The sequence below is a fragment of the Amblyomma americanum genome, chromosome 1 (assembly GCF_052857255.1).
Source record: "Amblyomma americanum isolate KBUSLIRL-KWMA chromosome 1, ASM5285725v1, whole genome shotgun sequence".
In the NCBI taxonomy this organism is placed as follows: domain Eukaryota; kingdom Metazoa; phylum Arthropoda; class Arachnida; order Ixodida; family Ixodidae; genus Amblyomma; species Amblyomma americanum.
The window spans coordinates 421,638,806-421,661,007 of record NC_135497.1 but is presented as its reverse complement, the minus strand read 5'-3'; the positions used below and the strand labels follow the sequence as shown (position 1 = coordinate 421,661,007).

General features: G+C 43.9%; 1 pseudogene; it reads left to right on the top strand.

Annotated features, from left to right (window-relative positions):
• Positions 1-18,172: 18,172 nt before the first annotated feature.
• The window catches only part of LOC144124688 (tubulin beta-1 chain-like), a 7,284-nt pseudogene continuing 3,254 nt past the window's right edge, over positions 18,173-22,202 (top strand).

Here is a 22,202-nt window from a genome sequence, read left to right as displayed (position 1 = left end):
GTAACGTGCACATCAGAGATATGGTGTGTTATTGAGCGTGTAACACTGCCCACAGTAGGCAATTTATTCGCTCTTTGAATCATGAGCAGCTCAGCATAATTATACAATAAATATGTAAACAGTTGCTTCACATCATAAAATAATAATTTATTTAGATCAAAATAATTATATATCGAATATCACTGAGGATTACACAGCGTCTGTAGAAAATCTGACGATTGAATACGACGCGCCAATGCAACTTCGAGGGATTTTGAGGGGCTGTTTGTGGTCATTCGAATACACGGAGGAGCGAAGCGCCTCAGTCTAACTGCAATTTTGCTACGGTTCGCAGTAATTATTTTTCATGAGACGCACAACCCTAATAGCCACCCGCCAACGCCTAGCGTGCTTCCCAAAACCGTTCAAATCCAGCACGCTGGCTGCTAGGTCACGTGGCAGGACGCAGCACGCCCCTTCCCCCTCCTCTCCCTCTGACATCCAGCCATCCCGGTGTTATATCCGGTACCTTACGCCACGCCGTGCCATGGTCCGTGCTGCTGCTGTTCGTGTGCTGTTTGTGTCTGATTTAAAAATCGTTGCTTCAAACTTGCGTTTGGGTTTCCTGCTTATCGTAGCTCGCGCCGCGTGTCAGTACTGCAGCCGTTAGCGTACTTTGTGAAAAAGTGACCACGCCGAGAAGCATGGAGCCGTTTCATACAGCACATACGACAGCACATACGACTTCAACTATGGCAGCCGCTGCAGCTTTTTTATTACCGCAGCCGCGAAGCAAGAGAAGAAAGCGGTTACTGCAAGGCGTCGATCGAGTCTTCGTTTCCAGGTGAGACCCATAGTGTAGCGCAGGAATGCGCACAATTTGCGACCGCGAAAATAAACGAGCGATCACAAAGGCGAGAAGAAACAGAAGGGACAAGGTGAGGCTCTGTCAGCTCTGTCCTGTTTGTTTTCCTTCGGCATTGCGCGTAATTCACTGGTTGTTTCCGCGGCAGCAAAGCGCATTCCACATCGGATCATCAAAATGTCGGTCTGTCAGTGTTCACAGTGTATTCGTTGCGACGCGAGCGCAGAGGTGTATACATAGATGCGTTTGCTGAATGGCAGGCACGGGTAGGAGTCTTAAATGTAAACGTGGAAATTTTATACCACCCAGCAAAGCGCGTGACTATAGCTTGGGCTTTCGTTAAGGCGGCTGCCCGACTTACTGTTCATTATTCGACGTGGTACGTGGTTGTGTACTGTCTGCACGCGTGTTTCTTGACGCCACTATCGGCCCGTTGCGGACTGCCTATATCGTGCGCCGCTCGGTCTGTTTAGCGTTGTGTTATTCGCTACACGTATGTGCGTCTTTATATTGATCTGATGTGGCGTCTTAAGGTTAGAATACACCTCTTCGAGCCGTTTACACCAGCTGCCAAGCTCATTGTGGGAGGGGTGGGATGCGTCAAGGCATGCAAGCGACTGAGTGAATTGAGCGACGTGTCACTGCGATACCCCAACAAACCGGTAGCTGCCTGCTCGATCAATTTTGTAACATTAGTAACGTTGCCTGCAGCTGTAAATTTATTTTAGTTGCAAGCGGCCGTCAATAAAAGTCGTTGCTAAATGTTGAAGAAGTAGTTCTAGAAAAGGAGTTGTTTGTAGCCCTTTCAAATTAAGTGGTTTTGAATTACCTAAGTAGTGCAGAGCTCATAAAAACTAGTTTGAGCAAGCGGCGTTATGTTTTCAAAGTTTGGTTGATTACACACATTCTTGTGGTTGTGCGAAATATAAGATATACAACTATTTATCAGAAAGTGCCAGGCATTGTGGGTGCAAAAATACACAACTGTAAATTATGACGTTATGCAGGTGAAGTTCCTGCTGTTCAGTAGTGAAGAGGTCTGAAAAGAGCTTCGTCGGAGAGGATGTCTCCACTGTCCAGATTTCGGGCTGTTCATGTCTGTGCCCGTTCAGTGTACATTGCAGAGCACAAGTATGCATAGAGGTTTCAAAGACATGTTTTTTTCACCTCTGTGTTGAGATCAGTGTGTTGCAATGTCTGCTTTGGACTAGAACGTTGATGGCATGTATTGGCATTCTCTTAATCAAAATAACGTGTCTCTTCTCAATAGGTCATCATCAGATAGTGCCAATTTCATGCTCAGTAAAAAGCAGTGCTTAAATTCAAGGGCGTCTTGGCTGGCCTCAGAACACCTACCAAGACTAACGAGGAATCTGAGACTGCCTGTACTATAATATAGGGAGTGTATGAATCCGAATCAAAGAACCCATTTTCTTGTCAGTGGTGGTTGGAACATTTCTTCTGTCATTTATGAAGTTTCGTGGTGATTTTTAGCAAGAATCATTAGCACGTTTTCTTAAAGGCAAGATGGAAAAAATGCTAAGTTTACAGCACTACACAAAGGCTGGAAGGAAAAGAGAAACCCGCACCCTCATACCGCGAGCGAGTCTAGAGCTGGCCGCTCAGCTCCAAGTCTACGCAGCAACAACAAGCACACTGGCACACCCTCAGCTTAGCCACTTTTTCTCTCTCTTCCTCTCTACTTCTGTCCCCACCTGTTCTCAAGTCACTATGGACCCCCTTCAATGCAGCCAGGCTTTAAAAAAACATTAATATGAAGTAATAGGTTACAGGGCAGTATTTTAAGGTGGTATTACAGCATGAGAACAATGTTTTTAGCCTTTTTTTTCTCTAGTACCCATCTCACATGGCACTCCTCGTAGACAATTATAGCAGAAAGATAACCATGTCATCCTTCTGTAGTCATGCCGCTGTCACATGTCACTCCTCAGAGATTGCTCCAGCAATGACTTCTTATTTCACTTGGTGAAAAGAATATGAATTTTGTTATGTAGTGCAGAGATGCAAGCGTCTAAAAGATGAAACAATAATTGGATTTCACAGCTTCTCTTGTAAGGTTCTCGTCTACTGCCTCTCACTGTAGTTGCAATATTTTTGCTGCCTCTAGATACGAGCGCAAAATAAGTACTGTCTACTGCAAAAGACTTCAGGGTCTGTTCATTTATAGCCTGTGCACCAAAAAGCTAAAAATGCTAAATGAAAAATTGTGAATGTTCACCATTAACGCTCCCTCGGTTATTCTCTTGGTGAGTTTTGATGTTTTTTTGCCATTTCACTTGCTTGATGATGGCACTCTGCAAGTTCAGTGAATATACTTGCTCTAATACGCTTACAAGAAATTAGGAGCTTGTTGGGACCTGTTTGACTCAGCCTTTCGGCAGGCTACCTGATATGATAGTTAAACAAAGCTTGAAAGAAACTTCATATACTATGAACACCAGATGTGTGCTTGCGTCTTCTTTCAAATGATGCCTTAGACATTAATGTACATAGACCACCCCGTGATATTTGCTCAATGACTGGTAAATAATTAATCATTTATAATTTTCTTTCTCTTTCTTCTAGTATTATTAACCGATTGATAGCTGCGACGTGTAGTTGGTTTTACGGTCATGTCAAAAGCAAGAAAACTGGTAATATAACTGCTGATATGGCAATTGTTGTCATTCCAGCTTTTCAAATAGGCTGTTGTAGGTGTTATAGTGAAATAAAATTGTATATAAACGTTTATATTGTATCCTTTTTCATGCCTCAGTATACCTAAAGGTCGACTATGCATCACAGCTATCATTCGGTTGATGAAGCCTAAACAACACGAGGGAAGGAATAGGAATTATAAATTATTTAATGGCAGGCAAATACCACTTGGGAAATCATGTATCCTAATGTCTAATGCAGCATTTAAAAAAAATCATGTGACCAAAACCACGTGTTCATAGTCCTTGAAACAATTTTTTTAGGTGTTGCACATTTCACTGTTCTAAATTTGCAGAGGTAGCAGTGTTTAGTAATGCATGCCTTCTTTTTGCTGTTCTAGTTTCATTCATTTGTTGTTCTGTGTTTTCTTGTGTTTATTTCGTGTTGTGTCATCGCATAGTGCATCCCTTCTATTTTCTTTGGGCATCACTCCTCTTCAGTGTTTTTTTTTTTGTGGCAGGCCTCATGACAGCTGGTAGCTTTCCTTTCATTTTTGCCTTCCTCTCTAATGGTGCTCACGCCACAAGACAACAAATAGTTTACTGGAAGGCTGAATTCTATATTGCACAGCATCATTTAGGTGCCGTCTTCCTTCTTAGCAGATGCCATTATTGGTGATGCCTACTGTTGCCAAGAATCTTACTTTGACACAAATTTGTTTCACAAGTGCAGGGCATGCTTTGCTCTCATGTATAGTTTGTGCATTTATAATGTATAAATTGTACATGGTCTCTTAGTTGGTGAGTGACACAGTGGCCTCGTTGGCTGATTTTTGTATTATTATGCGGGGTTATAATTTGTTTTTCTCACTGCTGATCAGCCTTTATGGGAGCTTATTATGCCTTCTTCGACAGGCATTTCTTTTTGTTGCTTGAATTAGAATACTGAGGCTCAAATGAGCGAGCATCTGGGGCTAAATTCCAGTATAACTTCGTGCCGTTTGTCAGCTTTCTTTATGATGTGCATAACTGCAGGTAGGGAGTAATTTCAGGTCTCAGTGGTCCTTCATTTGCTTTTGCTTCTCAAAATGCCTTTATGCCAGATGTCGGGTTTTGGAGGATGGTTTGTCACAGCCTTCATCACTGAAGTAGGTAGCACAATGTACGAGCCGTGACAATTAGTCATTATAACTGAGCACCCCACCCTCCCACCAAAGCTGACATCTGAACTCAACTTTGATGAGTATTGACGCCTGAAGTTGTCTTTTTACAAGCAAAATATTACTGACCACTTGAAAATTTCCTCAAGCTATTAGGTTCAAATCATGTTTTTGCTTGCAATCAAACTCGCTCAACTGCACTTTCGTTGCAAAAACGAGTATAATACTTGAAAAAGGCAGCCAGGTCCTTCATGGAATGTGAATGGTGCACAGCGGGATGCTGCGCCTGGAGCAAACCATGTGGGTCATATGGGAGGTTGTGTTACGAAGTAATGAAGCATGGGAATGAAAATGATGACGCACACTGATTACCATTTTGTGGTTTTTGACCAGTTTCTGTTTTGAAAGGCACTGTTCTAAAAAGAAACTAAAGTGCACCGGAGCCGCTGGAAACCTTTTGTGTGAAGAAAAGGCATACTGACTATGCTCATGACAATTTGTTGATTGTGCATAATTTCAAAATAACCATTTTAGTACTTCTTTATGAACAGTGTCACATAATGTGAAATTACGGAACTTGTCTCTAATTTTTCTTTGCACTTCAGTTTTGTTTCTATTTATATTTTGTATTTCTTAGCATGAACACCACGGGAATTCACTCCTGCATTGCTTTGTATAAGGACAGAGGGCCGAGTCCAGCGTCTCTATGCGTGAGCTCCTCGTTGATAACTATTCTAAGGCACTATGTTGTTTGACTTGGACTGTATCAAAAGCTCATGCACTTCTAGCTCAAAAAATGTTAAGTAACTTTTCATTCAAATTTGAGTACAAGAAATTTGCTAACTAGGCAGTATGTTGAGGACACATTAGCTTTACTGCAGGTCAACCGGAATTTGTGCTTTGCTTGACAAGGGCGCGGGCAAGAACTGTAATTAGAAAATTGCTCTTAGCAGTCATTGCGTGTTGATTTAAACACTGGCAGTGCTCCTAATATTTTTATTTTCAGCATTTCCTGCCACACTTACTAATCAGCAAATTTCAATGCAGAAGTAATTTTTTTTTCATTAATTGTGCAGTTAAAGTTGCAAATTCTAAAAAGGCAAAACAAGTAGTTTTCTTTTGTTCTTCACACTGCTATCAGAACTCGTCACTAATGCTTGGCACCATTAACGTCAAGGTGTAAGTCTTGTGTTGGTAATAAACGAAATCATTTCTTACTTTCTTGCTTCAATAGGCTTTAAAGCATACTGCCGCTATGACGTGTACAAATACAATTAATATAATATTCCTGGCTGTGAATATGGCTAAGAATTTTTATGCGCGTGTTCTTTGTCCTTTAGGTGTATCGGAATTCAAGGTAGAGAAGGCAATGTATGACACCTTGAAGGGAATCCCAAAGGGTGCAGTATTTCACAAGAGGACTGCCACTACCATCTGATCATCAGAAGCACTTGCACAATGCAGTTCCTGTGGTAAGTGCTTGAGAGGCGACAGCGGAAGGCAAGGAAAAGGTTCGCCGCAAGGCTAAGCATAGAGGGCTGGGATAATTGGTTCTGGCCAGAATTATGAGACATCATTCCAGCGCACAAAATTATGTCCGTGGTCCGTGGTGTCTATTCTCTTCGTTCGCGTGTTTTTGTGCGCTTGTGTGGTGTTTCATAATTCACTGAAGTGAAAAATTGATGCACTGAGAAGTAATTTATATCTTCAGCTGGATTTATCACAGAGGCATATACTCACTCCTTCAGTGTATGTGAGAATTACGACTCAGGTTTGTTAAGTAAAAACACCAAACAAAGGATAATGACGAACATATGAGACGTGACCAAATAATTGTTGATATTGGCTTTATGTGCAAATTTATCTACAGGAGGTTAATTGATGTGTGCAGGTAGCTCGTGTAAGGATAAAAGCAGCTTAAAGGCCTAGGCTCTATGTGCAGTGCGACAGTGTATGAACATTGAAATTGCCCATAATGAACAACGTTGAGTGAATACTTCTCAAGCCATGGAAAGAGAACACTGACGGTACTTAGTCATTTGCCGTGAAGCTTGAATTTTAATTGCTGAGGCCTAAGTGATACTGATTCAGTATAGGCATTTGTGGGTGCTGTCTCATTTGCCATCGTCCATGAATCCTCTGGTTGTCTGTACTTAACGACTAAAATTTGTATGTTATAACTTGTAGCCGTCACTGAAAGCATTTTGCATAAAAATAAGCTTGAATTGAATGCTAGCTAGCCTATTGTTTAGCTGACAGATTCCATGATGAAAGTGACTGTTAGAGTCTATCATGTAGCCCATAATGAGCCCTTCTTTTTCCTTCCTTCTCTGTTCTCTTGTCTAGCTGTTATGCATACAGTTTTGCAAATCACGTTCTAACTTCGACTACTTCGGTTTACATGTAAAACAAATTGGGTACTTTGCACTCAAGCTTAGGTGTGCTTGAGGTCTCTTTTGCTAGTTTTCCTGCATGCTTTGTAAAAATAGTTTGTGACATTGAATATGACAAAGCATATCTTAGCCACTTTTTTCACACTTAGCAGGGACGGCCCAGTGCGGCCTGAAAGATTGCTCGAAGCGGTTTCAATACTTTGTTGCATACATGTTGGGAGTGATCATGCAACTTGTGTGTTATGTATATGTGTGGCAGTAAACATTGCTACTTTGGAAAAGACGCCGGTCTGCCATACAATGTCAGCGAAGAACCCCACTTGGTCTAAATTAATCTGGAGCCCTCCACTACAGTGTCCTGAAGCCGTTATTGTTATCTGCCTTGCTGTGAGAAGCGGCTCTTGCAAGAGATCTGCCTGATTAGAACCAGTCGACTCGTTAAGCTTATTCACTTAACTCGTAATCAACTCGGACATTTTTGTTTTGTAACTGGAACCCTAACGCGTGGATGCACGGGAAGAAATGCATCTCACTGAAGATGGGGTTCTAGGCACTATAGTGGTCAGTGCACTGTACGCAGAATCAATTGTGGGTAAGTGTCTGCAGGTACTATGCAGTGAATTGCACCCGAGGCTCAGGATGAGTATAACAAGCTATACCTAAACAAAACTGATGTGTGGTCAGGCAGATTTTGTTTCAATACATTCAGGAGGAAAAATATTCTGGCAGATTTTTGCACATCTGTTGCGGTTTTACCAGTGCCAGGGTTTAGAGCATCTTGTTTAAGGTTTCCTTTCGAATCGTTGACGTTCCAGCCCCGTCGTTTTGTATGTTGCATTCAGCTTAAAAGAAATTTCAGCAGTCGGCTTTTTATGCTTTGCTGCCAAAATAGAAAAAAATGAAGAGGAATGGTCTTCTAAATAGATGTAGCCAGCCAGTGCTTTAATGTTTTGCAGCCTGTGCGCATAAAAAGTCTCAATACATTGATGTTGTCACCCTGAAATGTACTCGCATCAAATATTTTTTTAAATGAAACTACATCTTATCTCCTTTTTGTGCCCATCTTTACGGGCATCTAATCATTTCTCTTGTTCCTTAATTACTCTTATTTTGGTTTCTGCAGCAGTAGAATTTCCATATCAATTTATTTCTCTAGGTTACCAAGTATTAGAATCTGTAAGCCTGGTAATGAATGAAATTACCGGAGATGATAGATTGCTCTTGATTGTCTCAGAAAGCTTGACTTTGTGTTAGAAGGACTGTCATGTTCAATATCAACTGCAACGCAATTATTTGATAAGAACTCATATTATGACGCAGGTGGACCCAGCTGTGGTGTAAATACATGCTGTTAACTATGAATACAAAAGAAAAACACTGAACGCAATAATTCACACTTTCATTCACACAGCATGATGACGAACAGGGGCAAGGGGGGAGGCACCTGAAAGTGTTTTTTAGCGTCTTCACCCTTGTCCGTGTTCATCGTCACACTGTGTGAATGAAAGTGTGAAATACTAGCTCATGCAGCAACTGATTTCCAGCAAATTAATGCGTTTGTGCTTTGTGTAAGTAGCATTGTTCTATAAAGCAGAAGAGAGTTGATTTACTGCCGAGGCATTGCGAGTCGTATTGAATATGTAGTATATGTTTGCACCACTGAGCTAACTTCAATGGCAGTATTTGCTACTTGCCTTTGCACTGTGAATAATATAGTGTATTTCACACAAATACGTTATTTTGTTCTGTTTTTCAGGCATTGTGGCTACACAGCTGGAGTCAAGCTGCTATCATTGAATTGCAACATATTCAGCTTTGGTAGAAAAGGCACGCTTGATTCAAGGGGCCTTCATTATGGCTATACTGCCAGTTTTGTCAACCAATAAAGCTAAGGATGCTTTTCAGCAAATGTGAGCATTTTTCTTTTTTTACGATACGTGCTTGCACTTTATCTCTGGCAAGAACAGAAATGATGTGCTTATGTGCATGCTGCAGTGTACAAGCATGTAAAAAATTATGACACTACGAGTGTGTGCCCCACTATGCCTAACTGCGTGCATGTACCACCTGATGAACTGCTCATGCCATCAAGACCGGCGTAGCGAGATTGTTGGATATTAGTGCACCCGTCTCATAATCAGGAGTGATTGCCGTTTTACACTATTTGGCGTGCTTTCGCAGAGATCTCTTAATTTTGCTCTCGACAGTATGTCCAAACTCACAGCATCTCTATCAAGACATTGTACTGTACACAAACCATGTCAAATCGAATGGTACACCAACCACACCAGGAAACACTAAGCCAAAGCACATCAGAGCCGCTATCAGTCGACCAGGTCACAGCCCAGAACACCAGAGCAGAACACACTAAAACACACTACACTACGCCACGTCAGGATCCCCGATTAAAACGCACGACAGTATTTTTGTCGCGCATCTCTAGCGTGACACAATTTTGTGTCGCAAGGCAAGCTGTCTTTTCGTGCCTTGTGTCGTGCGACAAGGTTCGTGTCGTGCGTTCTTTCGAGCGAAAAAGTTGTTTGTAGTAGGTTTTGCGGCAGGGCAGACATCTTTCCTGCATGTTGTCGTGCGAAGAAGGTCCCTGTAGCAGTATTTGTCGCGCGACAGGTTTCTGTCGCAGGTACTGTCGTGCTACAGAGGGAGTCGTGCCGCGCGACAAAGGTTGCGTGCCTCAGCAAAGTTGCCTGTCGTGGGTTCAGTCGCGCGACAGACTTCTAGCGCGCCTCTCTTCACGCGACAAAAGTACCTGTCGTGCGGCCTGTCGCGCGACACAACAGCTTGTCGTGGGATATGCCGCGCGACAGATACCTGTCGTGCATTGTGCTGCGCGATAGATACTTATCGTGGGATGTGTCATACGACAGATTTCTGGTGACGGTAATTGTTTTACTGCAGAATTCTAGAAATACTGTCGTGCTGTCATGTGACAGCGATAGGATCAAATTTACCAAAGATGCGTCAAAGCGCGTTCACTGCGGCGAGTCGCGAAGAGGATGCGAGGTGCTCTGGTCTGTTGGTGACGGGCACCGAGCGAAATTATGTGCTCATTCAGATTGGCGAATCGAGTTTTCAACTCGCTTCCCGCGACCTGGCTCTCTCACCGAACGAGAATTGGCTTAGAGGAGACGCACTGCTCGAGAACTCACTCAATTCCCTTCTGTTCCCACATGACAGTGTGACTAAAGGAGTGCATGCTCAAGAGTATAATGCTACTTTGAAATCCCAGAAAGCTGTAATGAACAAGCCACGAAGCCAGCGTGCCTGCGTATCAGCACGTGCTTGCGGTGGCGGCATGTATAGCCAGCCACGACAGCGCGTGCACACTAATCGGCGCGCGCAAGTCGAATGGCGCTACTGAAAGTCAGTGTCTTCCTGGCTTCTGTGGGGTGTTCAAGCCATGTAACATAATGTACCGCTACTACAACATGCGCAGAAAAGTCCAAGGACACATATACGCGCGTCGCGGAAAAGAATGTCGTTAATGGAAAATCTGGGAAAATTCCTCGCCATAATCATCCGGCTACACAAAGGCAGCATGTATGTAGGTACATGCACGCAGTTTTCTGTATAAATGTTCAAAGACCCCAATATCATTTTTCCACGTTTCAGTTTTAAGAGCGTCAGCTCTTACTACTTACGTTTGTCAAGGACACGTCTGTCTGCAGGGAAGGTCAAATGGGCCAAGACACTTACCACACTATATGACATAGCAACAGCGGGCGCGTAGAGCCTAAGTTGTCACAGACGCCTTCGATCCGTTTTACATATGCCAGTATAGCGGCTATCGAAGTGGAATTCCGGGGGCTCCCATTTGCATCAAATTTGGGGGCCGCCCGTTTTACGCAGAATGATCAAAGTGATGTCATTTGACTTGTCGTGTTCCTGAGAATAAAATAAATATTGAGATGAAGCCCGAAAAATGTGTGGGATTCCCACCGACGACGTGTTCGCCCCCAAACCGTGCATTCCGGGGACTTCCAGACAGCCATATGGCCTAATCGTTTGTCGCAGGGGGTTCCGGATGGGGTCAAACGATTCGTCTTCTTGTAACGCACACGTTTATATAATTCGTTAGCTGATATATAAGAAGGAAACGTACTGTATATAGGGAAGGTGGCTGTAAATCGCAATGGTAGTGCAAAATCATTGAAGTAGATGGCGCTGCTTGTATCTTAGAATTAATGTTTCCGAAAGGAAATGCCCTCAGATGTTTGTATTTTGTCTTCTCCACGTTTGCTTAATACACCGATCTAAACACTTGAAGCTCTCGTAGCTAACCCTCTGAAGTCCAACACTGATACAGTGTTGGCGGAGAATTTGTTTAGCGGCAGTGAAATGCTGCTTATCATACAATAGCAAAAAATACTTTACGACGTGGTTCATTGCCTTCATTGAAAATTTCATGACGGTGACACGAAAACGTCGCTAAATATAGAGAACAGCGTATGCAGCCGAAGGGGAAATACGGCGGCCGGCGAGTTTGAGCCGATTTGATTCTCGGCCGAAATGAGAATAAAGTCTAGGGACTGACGTCAGTCGCGCGCTTTCAAGAGTTTTGCCTGCTTTGACACAGTCTAGCTCATGCGCTCCCCGCGCTCGGTCCTCCAAAGTTATTTGGTCCCAGTGTGACTGTGTGCTACGACAATCTGAGAGAACAGGAGGATGTCTGGTGGTTTGGATGTGCACCACGGCCATACAGTTAAGCGCCATGATAACGTACGGGTCCGGCAGGCCAGCCTGAATGCCGAACGCCAGCATCAGAAAAATGCGACAGTAATGCTTGTTCATGTCCATACTAAGCCGTCCGATGGAGTATCGTTGGCGAATATCGAGTCGTTGGTAGAAAAGATAGCAGAAATGCAAACAAATGTTTTCCCATAGCGCCTTTAACTCCTGCTGCTCAGTCGCGGCTCTCCTGGCCTCAGCCGTCTCCACTCCAGAAGGTGTCGCGGAAACCGAGCATATCTTTCTTTGTTTCACTATGAGACGAGGTTCATAGTAAAACGATGGCGAGAGCAGCACCTCAGCGCTAGCCAGCTCCGAAGTGCACTCAGCTGCTGCATTGATGTTAAACCGGGTAGGCTTAGCGACGACTAGGGCAGCCAGGGGGTAGCGCGTAGTTCATTGCCCGGCGCGCCCGCGCGCGGCGTCATTCCCGAAAGCTTGTCTCGCTCACTCCGGCTCGCTCACTGATTGGCTCAACAGCTTGCGACTTTCACTCGGAAGGTTGGAAAATCAAGCAGCGAGCGACTGGCCTGCGATTGAGCGATGCTTTGTGGCCACGTTTGAAGTACTGGTGAACAACTTTAAAGCCCATATGCTTGGGTTATCGGCTGCGTTGCGGCGAGTCTTAGTTAAGATCGTCTGCGACGCCATCGTCACCGTTCGTGAAGCACAGGCTGAGAACTTCAATTCCAATACGTGCCAAAACAGCTCGTGTTTATCGTAACGATACGAACTCGAAAACACGGCTGCTTCGATGCGCTAGAGGGCTCTTGCTTGTGAAACTACACGCGATCAGCATGCGGCGAATGCTAGCCGCTGTTGCATATTGGCTAAGGTGTGACGCAAGTATCGACGTAGTTTAGCAACGCAGTTGATATCAAAGTAAACCGCTTGTATTGGTCACAGATTAAGCTGTTAAGTTTCACGATCTCCGGTGTGCGTGCCAGTGTCGCGCAAATTAATGCATCGCAGCTACTCTCCATCGTGTCAATTGCTTTCAACTTATCCACGATAATCTTCGGCTTGAGATACGGCGAATTTTTTCGCTGTTTTTGTCGCAACTTAGTGATTTTTTCTTGCATGAAACGAAATTGCATTCCGTCAACAGCGTCGTCTGCTCCGTCGTCTGCTTGGGCATCCGGGTCACTTCAGGGGATCACAGGATCGCAGCTTCTACAAACGACATGCCAGAAAAAGTAACTGAAAGTGCTTTGATATTCATAAATATGTAAGCGTTTTTTTAAAATGCAGTGTCTTTGTTGTGAAGATTATTTAAAGATTCGTGATTTAAAAAACAAACTTTTTTTCGGTTTCAATTTTTAAACGACGCGAAAGCGCAACCGTCGGCGCCATTGCAGCGCAAACGACGTGTCGCGTTTTGTATTATTTGCCTCTTTGAGGCATTGCTTGAGTGCTTGTACGGCGGACACGTGTGCAGAACTCATTCAATAGGAAGGTTGGAAGGAGTGTGTTTTGGAAGCCAACGACCAGAATTACGGCCTGTCAACATTGGCGAGCTTCAACGGGTAAGCCACGAAGAAAGACAATGCTGCGACGTCTTGTCATCTGTAAAGGCAACGAAGACTCCATCGCGGTTTTACTAAGCCTGGATGAATCGGATGACCGGTGAGCCCCGCTCTGCGTTTCTTTGCTAATGATCTGTATTCACAAGCGCTATTTGTATGCGGCAATATAAGGATGTGAGTGGAGGCAGTCTGCATGCGGTTGCCGCAGCTATAATGCGGCGCCAAAAAAGCAGGGTCTGTATCCTGCATGACAAGTGTTGTTCTCATTGTCTTTGTGTGCGTTTAGTACTCGCGTGCCGTGGTAAATAGAAATGGCACCAGATGTCACAACAGAGTTACGCTTTCGCTTGGTAGCGCTTCGACACTCTGTTCAAAAGCATAGATTTGCACTGCGTAGAAGACAATGAGCGAGAAGTGCCGCGTGACGGAGCGCTCGCGCTAGGCCGGCTGCGATCAGACACCGCACTATTTTGCTCAGGGTTGGTACTTTCCGGAATAGTGCTTGTGCATTAATATTCTTCATAATAAATAATTCTGAAACAGTTTTCGCATGTGAAAGGTTGGTGCATATTCCTCGCTTTGTCATTTGTAAACTTATCTGTGCTTCCCCAATGGAACAGGATTTGAGGCAGTGTTATGTCATCATCATCATCATCATCATCATCAGCCCTACTACACCCACTGCAGGGCAAAGGCCTCTCCCATGTCTCTCCAATTAACCCTATCCTTTGCCAGCTGCATCCACCCTTTGCCTGCAAACTTCTTAATCTCATCCGCCCATCTAACCTTCTGCCGCCCCCTGCTACGCTTACTTTCTCTTGGAACCCACTCCGTTACCCTTAAAGACCAGCGGTTATCTTGCCTTCGCATTACATGCCCTGCCCAAGCCCATTTCTTTCTCTTGATTTCGACTAGGATGTCATTAACCCGTGTTTGTTCCCTCACCCACTCTGCCCGCTTCCGATCTCTTAACCTTACACCTATCATTTTTCTTTCCATGGCTCGCTGCGTTGTCCTTAACTTAAGCTGAACCCTTTTCGTTAGCCTCCACGTTTCTGCCCCGTAGGTGAGCGTTTTTAGAAAGCAAGATGGCATGTAGCGTATCACTTTCCAAATTTAATTTGCCATTTGGCAGGACATTCTTTGTGCCCTGTCAAATATGTCCTGTCTTTCACTGCAGTGGTGAAAAATCCTCTTATTAGTTATTATTTCTGGGCTGCACTTCCCATGCAAGGTGTGTTAACGCCTTGTGTGGGATAATTGATTTTGCTGTTGATCTGTTACTTCTCGAATATCATTAAAATTTTCCAGTCTTTCTTATCGTTCGTGTCATCCTTGTGTCTTGCCTTGTGGTTTACAATGAAACGCATTGTCTTCCTGACAGTTTTGCTCTTCACCTTTCTGTTTCTCCAGTGGTTTCATATGAGGAGCTGTGTATTTAATAGCCACATATGCAGTCATGCGAGGTTTTTTTTTCTGTTTTGGCTGGTCACGGGCTTGAATAGAGTAATCTATCTTAGTAACTAGTTTTCCCGAGAAGATGCACGTATACCCTTTTAATTACTCCACACAGAATGATGAGATGGATAGCTGGCATCTCCTCAAAAATACATTTGTTACAGCAGTGGTTATTACTAATAATTCAAAAGTTATTCTAATAGCAATGCTAGAGTTCTGTATGGGGATATTTTTGTAGATTGTTGGCTGGCATTCGATGTTCATTTGGCTGGGAAGTACTTAAAGCTGTAACTGAGCACTTCAATTTTTTGGAAGTTATTTCAACAATGTGCGCTCCACCGTGTCATGCCAGCCATTTTGTTTGTTTACATTTTTCAGATTTGCGGTTGACTCTGTCCTTGGCTTGGACTTTGATGGCTAAACGTAAGTGCTGCAGAATTGCCAGAAATAATATTTGAAGCCTTAATATTGCCCAGAAATGTTCTTAACAGCTTTTGAAACAGTACGCAACAATTTCAAGCACGTTTTATGGGCGCTGATGTCTTTTAATTATACTTTTTTTTCACCAATTGTCATTACCATAATTTGCAAATGACATTATTTTTTACCATGTAGGACCAAAAGAGACCGAATGACATTAATTTATTGACATTAAAGACAAGAACCCTACATCTGTGCACCACCACCACGCAGATCCCATCGCATCGATCACCCTCTTCCAAGTTCTGCACCTGCGTGCCGGTGCCAACGTCTTTACCAACTCATTATTTTGTTGAGTAGCAACTGACTGTAGACGGCCTTCCCTATCATATCGCTGCCATAACTTGCCCATCATTGTTTATGACTGCTGTCACTGGTGCACCATTATCCCACCCTTTATGTAACACCCCATTTGGGATCTTTAATGAAAATAAACTGAAGTGAAATTTGTTAGTGTGGCAGGGGTATTAGACTACTACCTTATCATTCTTTACTCAATGTGAAACTCTCATGCCTGCTTATTGCAAAGGTGCTGTCACATAACTTGCTTGCATAGCAAATAACCTAACACTGTGACCAACTTTAATTAAAATTTAAATAAATGATAATAGTGCACTTTACTTGCAGAGTTCTTGATTAATACCTGTGCACAATAATTGGGAACTGAAATGACAATTTTATTTTTGCAGGCGCAGATTTATGTGCCCACTTCATCGGTAATCGCCCAGGAGCGGCAAGGGGCCCCAAGAGGAGGCGACACACAGAATGGCGGTAGAGAAAACGACGAGGTACAGAATGGAGATTTTCATTTTTACTCGCAGCTTTAATGAATGGAATAAGGTTCAGGCCATCAGGTGAATTAACAAAGCCTGACAGTCAGGAATAGCTTGGAAAGAACATTCAGGTCTGATAATCGTCACCCATTAATTTTATATGTTGTTGTTAGTGGTGTGGATGTACGAAAAGTTACTACAGTTAGCGTTATTTATGTCTATGTTATCATAAAATGAATTTTCAAGCCCAGCTCCACTGAACGAAAATTTTGTTGAAGTGAAAACAAGCCTGAAAAATGGTTGTTTGTGGCAAGAACTTTGTTGCATTGTCTTCTATGGCTAGCTAACAGGGAATTAGAAATATTGCGCTTGATTTCGTTTAGGGGGTTAACTGGAGATGGCTCACAAGAGAGATGTGCTTGTATAGAACTTTTATGAGCGTATCAGCCGTAAAAGAAGCTCGAAAGCAGTCATAGTGACAGGCACTTTGTACCTGTTCTGATGAGGAACTGTAAACAAGAATAAAAAATTGAAATTCTTAGGGCTGCACTGATGGCCTGCATTTCCTCAGGCTTCGGAACTTTTGTGGTCTACAATTCATAACTTCCTCTTATTCCTTATCGTAGCCCAGCTGCTGCATGCACTATGGTTAGCATTAGCACTGTATGAAGATTAAAACAGTTTTTGTTGATTATCAGTAACCAATATTTTACTTGATGATGCGCTTTTTCTTACTGTGTCTGACATACCTTACTTCAAAATTTTTTTAGGTGCACTTGGCCTGGGGGGTGACCCTCCCTAGAGGGAAATGGGCTTACCTGCAGACACAGCCCAAGGACTCTCTCTTTGTGCGGGAAATGGCAAAGGCTCTATGGGGTATGAAAGAGCTCTACAATAGGAGCATAACCGGTAGGCCCTGCCACCGTTTCCAGCACAAAGAGGGAGTTCCTGAGCTACAAGAGAGGCGGGCTCTTAAGCCCGAAAAACTCAAAGCTCTCCGAAGTAAGGTTATTCATTGTAAAGTATTTCTCTGCATGTTACTCTTTTCTCATTCACATATTTGGAGACTATAATGCATTAACACTTGGTCCTTGGAGTTGCGTATAATACGAAGTTTATTTGAGGATTCCATAATTGTAGGTACAAACCTGTAACTAACCATGGGGAAATAACTTTCTCTGCTATGGTGACGACACTCGTGACCCTTTCAAAGCATATGGTGCAAGAAACAATCTGAATCAATATAGTAGAAAGTAATTATAAGGGTCCATCTTTTCATCTTTCAGTACCATAAAAAGCGCATAGATTGCATCAATTTCCAAAACTTTGTGTACTCAGTTATTTTTACTGTTTTCAGCGGCCTTCGAGATGCACATGGAAAAGCATCCCAGCAGCAAAACGAGGGAGGAGCGCTTGCGCAGCATAAATAGATCCCTTGGCGACATGCTGAAAGTGCTGAAAAATTGAGTGGCTACATATATGAAATAAAGATATTTAAAGTACTTTGCTTAGCTGTACATTTTAGCAGCACTTACACTGGTAGTGAGTGCTGTTCATGCATGTCAACACATACATGTAGAGTCATATACGGAGAAAAGTTTGCATGATGTGGGTTTGCAGAAAAATATTTCTTTACGCGAAGCAAGACAATCAAAATCATTGGATCATGAGGGCACATGCGTGCTCCATTTGCAAAAATACCAGCTGACTGCATATTGAGACAATGCAGAAATAATTTTTTTTCTCGAATCTGCATCCGAGAAAATTTTGTCTATATACTGTACATATTTCAGTCTCACTGTGAATTTTTACTTCTGCAAATAATAATCAATACGAATATAGAACTGTATAGCTGCCTCATATTGCTAAAAGCTGCATGCATGCTGTTGCATTCCCACAGTGTGCAATTGTAATCCGGGCTGAATTGCCTTCCACATGGTAGTGCGGAGTCCGCACAAATATGTGGAGTCCAGCGCTTACGGACTGCTGTGGAGTCCGTTCAGTTCAACTGTACGGAGTCCATAACAGGCGGAGGTCCATAAGAATCCGTCAAGTACGGATGAACGCGGATGCCCGTACACTGTGGAGTCCGTAGTTCCATAATTCCGTACGTATGGATCCGCTTTCTCCGTTGTATGGAAATTTTCGGCAGGGACGACATTGACTCCTTTGGGATTTACCATGGTGACTCGGACGTACAACTGGAGCGTACCAATGTTTACTACGACGAATCATCTGGTACTTGCGTTTTGCTGTATACATCGCTAAATTCAGCGTACAGTTGTCACATCACGTTAGGTGCTTGCACTCTTGAAACACGATCTGACCTCAAGCGAAGCTTCATTAGCGGCACGTTCGTGTTCTTCGCTGCTCAAAACATTGTTCTCGCATAGTCAGTACACAATTTTCCAACAGTCGTAAAGAAACTTCCGGGTTCTGTGGCTGCACATGCTGCGTCTTTCATTGCGACTGTTCTGACCGCTTGTTCGGGTTGTTCCCGAGGAGACGACGCTGTAATTCGTGCTTCAAAGACTAGAGATAGCCATGGCTTTGCTAACCACGTTTATGAACCATTTTCCTGCTTTCATTGGGCTGCTTGCACGATACTTACGTTTGTGCGCCAAGTAGACAATATGCAACCTAAAATCATCGACCCACTGATGGAAGACTCCAACACCCTTGCAATGTAGTACCCAGTGTTCCACGCCTTCAGGAATGTCACCGTGACATATCGTTTGAGATTCAATGACTCTGCACCGTAGCTTAGGTGGGGGTCACGCTTTCCATGTGACGCTGGTAGTCGTTGTCGCCGTGGCTGCTATTGGAGAGAGCTCACGCAGTAGGCACCTGAGCCAGCGGCTCACACCGCGCATCGAGTTGTTGATGGATGCATGGCTGGTGTTGCGATTACCGACATCGTACAGAAGACGAGTTCAGCTAAGACTTGCCCCGCACCTTCACAGGATTTTTTATTACTCTTTTACGGTTCCTGAACATATTTGCCCTTGTAGATTATGTAAATTGTTCTGCAGCAGTGACCAGTTCGTGTTCTCCAGGAGGTACGAGACGAATGACTACCCCCTCCTCGAAGCGCCACAATGCAGAATCAGCGATAGTAACTCGTTTGCTACACCAGGTTCGTCTCTAGGTTTTTATGGAAGTGTGTTAGCATTGCTTTTATTTTTTAGTTTGTTGATTTCCTGCTTTTTGCCGTCTTTTTCATTTTGCTTGTTCACTGGTATTTGTCTCATTTGTACGTATAGGCATTCGTATAAAACTGCCTTTCGGATGACGTGGAAAGTTTTTAAAAACATGCAGCTTCTTTTCCGTAACTCAATGCGATTTTCTTTTTGTTTCAGGGGCCGATACATTCCGCGGGCAATCCTAACTGGCCTTGAGCCATCAAGTCTGGACTTGGTGCGCCGCAGTTCGTTTGGAGAGCTATTTCGCACTGACAACTTTGTGCCTGGTTAGCAGATGCCCATCACTGAAGATACATATATGCTTTTGAACCATTAGTTCTTCTTTATCTGGCCTCAGCAGGTAAGTAAAGGCGTCATGCAATGTTCTGAAAGGGCTCTTCAGTATTCTAATGGCCAAAAAAGGCTCCGCTACAAAAATTAATCATATCGGTTTCGGTTGTTGGTTCCACATGTGAGATATGATATAATGCTATCAGCCTCACTTACAACGCCACCACTGATGCATTTAGTATAAAATTTGAAGATAAACCCAAGACTCCGGTACAGACGGCATTATCATACAGCCGCACCTTACGTCAATGTGTAGACGCGTGATGTTTTTTGTGAATACTGAGCGCATCGCGAAACTTGTCATTTATTTAAATGGTTACAGGAAAGCTGCGCTGAAGTTTTCTGTGTCGATGGCAGCGCCTTACCACACAACCCAGCGAGAGGGGCAAGCACTTTTAGTGCATGCAGTGCTTTTTAACGCCACCGGCCGGCACTTGTATATGTTTGAGCTTCCACGCTCTGTCGAAGCCACACGGGGCGTGCTTCCCCTGACTGGGCTACGTCGAAAGCAACTAGGCAAGGAATGTTATCAGCCAAATAGTGCCTCTAATCATTCAGAATGTGGTCTCGTCTTTGTATCGACGCAAGTGGCCGACAGCAGCAGTTTTTAGTTGCGCAGTGGAATAACTGCAGCACCGCCTGGGCACTAAACGTTGCAAGGGTGGTCAAACGGCCTAGTTGGTAGTTCATATTTGTAAAAAAACAGTGCACCTTAAGACATGGACAGAGGAAGATACAACGACACAGCGCTGACTTGAACTAGTTCTTTTATTGCAGAGCGACACAATATATATAGGAAAAGTGGGTGGGAAAACAGCGCGGGAAGTCAGCGCTGTGCCCTTGTATCTTCCTCTGTCCGCATCTTAAGGTGCGCTGTTTTTTTTTCTAAACACTAAACGTGCCTATGAATTATTTCCACATAGACGGAAAGCAGGTACATACGATAAGGAGACTGATGGCTGGCGATACCACTGTAGCGAGGCTACTTGTGCACGGAACGATCGGTCTATGTGTGGAGATAATTTAAAAGAGCTATGAAACACTTTCTGAGCAGAGCTCAACCACTCGCTAAGTCACAGCATTGTGTTGTCATGAATGATGAACACTTGAGCCAGATACATTTTTACACGCTGCAGCGAACCCACAATCACGCACGATAGTCGGCAAGCCCTTCCCGGCAACTATTTCATGATTGGACTAGTTCACAAATTGCTATTATTAATATTTTTTCGGACCCCAGGAAGCTACCAAAGGCCGCGGCCAATAAGCCGCGTAGCTCCAGCGGGTCAGGAAGCCGGCGGAGGAGCGCCAACCTTTAAGCTTGAAAAAAAGTGATGAAAGGAGAGGAAAGGCCCGTATACGCCTAAATTCAGATTAAACTCTGGACTTGCCGGGGATGAGCGGCGCCCTCATTCACTGGTAGGATTGTAATGCACTAGCGCGCGCACTCCATACGCTCCTCGCATCGTGCTCATCTCTGTCGTAACGCAGAATGAGTGTAGCACTTCAAAAATAAGCACAGAAAGATAAGTGCTACAAAACTGGAGTTATTGCTAGCAAAACGAACAAGAGGGTTCAGGCGGGAGCTCGAGGTACAAAGCGCTGGACCCCACGACTTCCCGCCCCCTCGCGACGCCCAACGACGAAGCGTATTATTGCTGTTACTTGCCGGATGAGCGCGCTTAGTTTGGCACGTATTTATAAATAGCTCCATGCTTCCAATCAAATCGTTAGTAAAGCTGTTTACACATGTAGGGATTGCTGCTTCTATTTTTCAGCGTTCACAGTCTTCGTCCCTGTAACTATAAAGACAACTAAAATAGCGCTTTAAGCCGCAGATGGGGTTGTCAACACAAAACAAAACAGACGAGTGAATAAACAACTGTCTATTAGGAGCCTCTACTCGCTGTCAAAAGTTTCGAAATAGGACAGAATAAGGCGAGCCTTCTCGTCAAAACGTTGCCTGGCGGACTTCGACTTTTAGCTATCTTGCTTAATACCCATAGCGGCACTTTTTGTTGCCTTGAGACTGCATGAGGCCTCTCATGTACCTTTGTGACTGCTGCGCAGCACCTTCGGTGCACTGCATTTTTGTTTAGTTTATTTTAGTATTGATTAAAATAATTTTTCCTGGAACATCTGTTTTATTGTCTATCGCTTTGGGTCAGCGGACCGCGGGCGACAACTATGCCATCGGCCACTACACTAATGCGCCCATCTGGCGGACGCGGTGCTGGATGCCGTGAGGAAGGAAGCCGAAAGATGTAACTGTCTTCAGGGATTTCAGCTGACCCACTCCATTGGCGGTGGCACTGGATCTTTCATGGGCACCCTGCTCATCGCAAAGATTCGAGAAGAGTATCCTGATCGCATCATCAACACATTCAGCATTTTTCCGTGCCTTGAGGTTTGTGACACCGAATATGACCAATTTCCTTTCTCCAGTTGCACCTAAGTAATGCCCTTTCTGGTTTTCGTCCTTTTGAAGTCTTTCATAGCTTTTCTCTGCTTTTAGCGCGCACCTAGTTTTCATGATCTTCTGTGTCTTTTTCTAGGTATCAAATACAGTCGTGGAGCCCTATAATGCCACGCTCGCTTTGCACCACCTGGTAGAAAATGTGGATGAAACCAT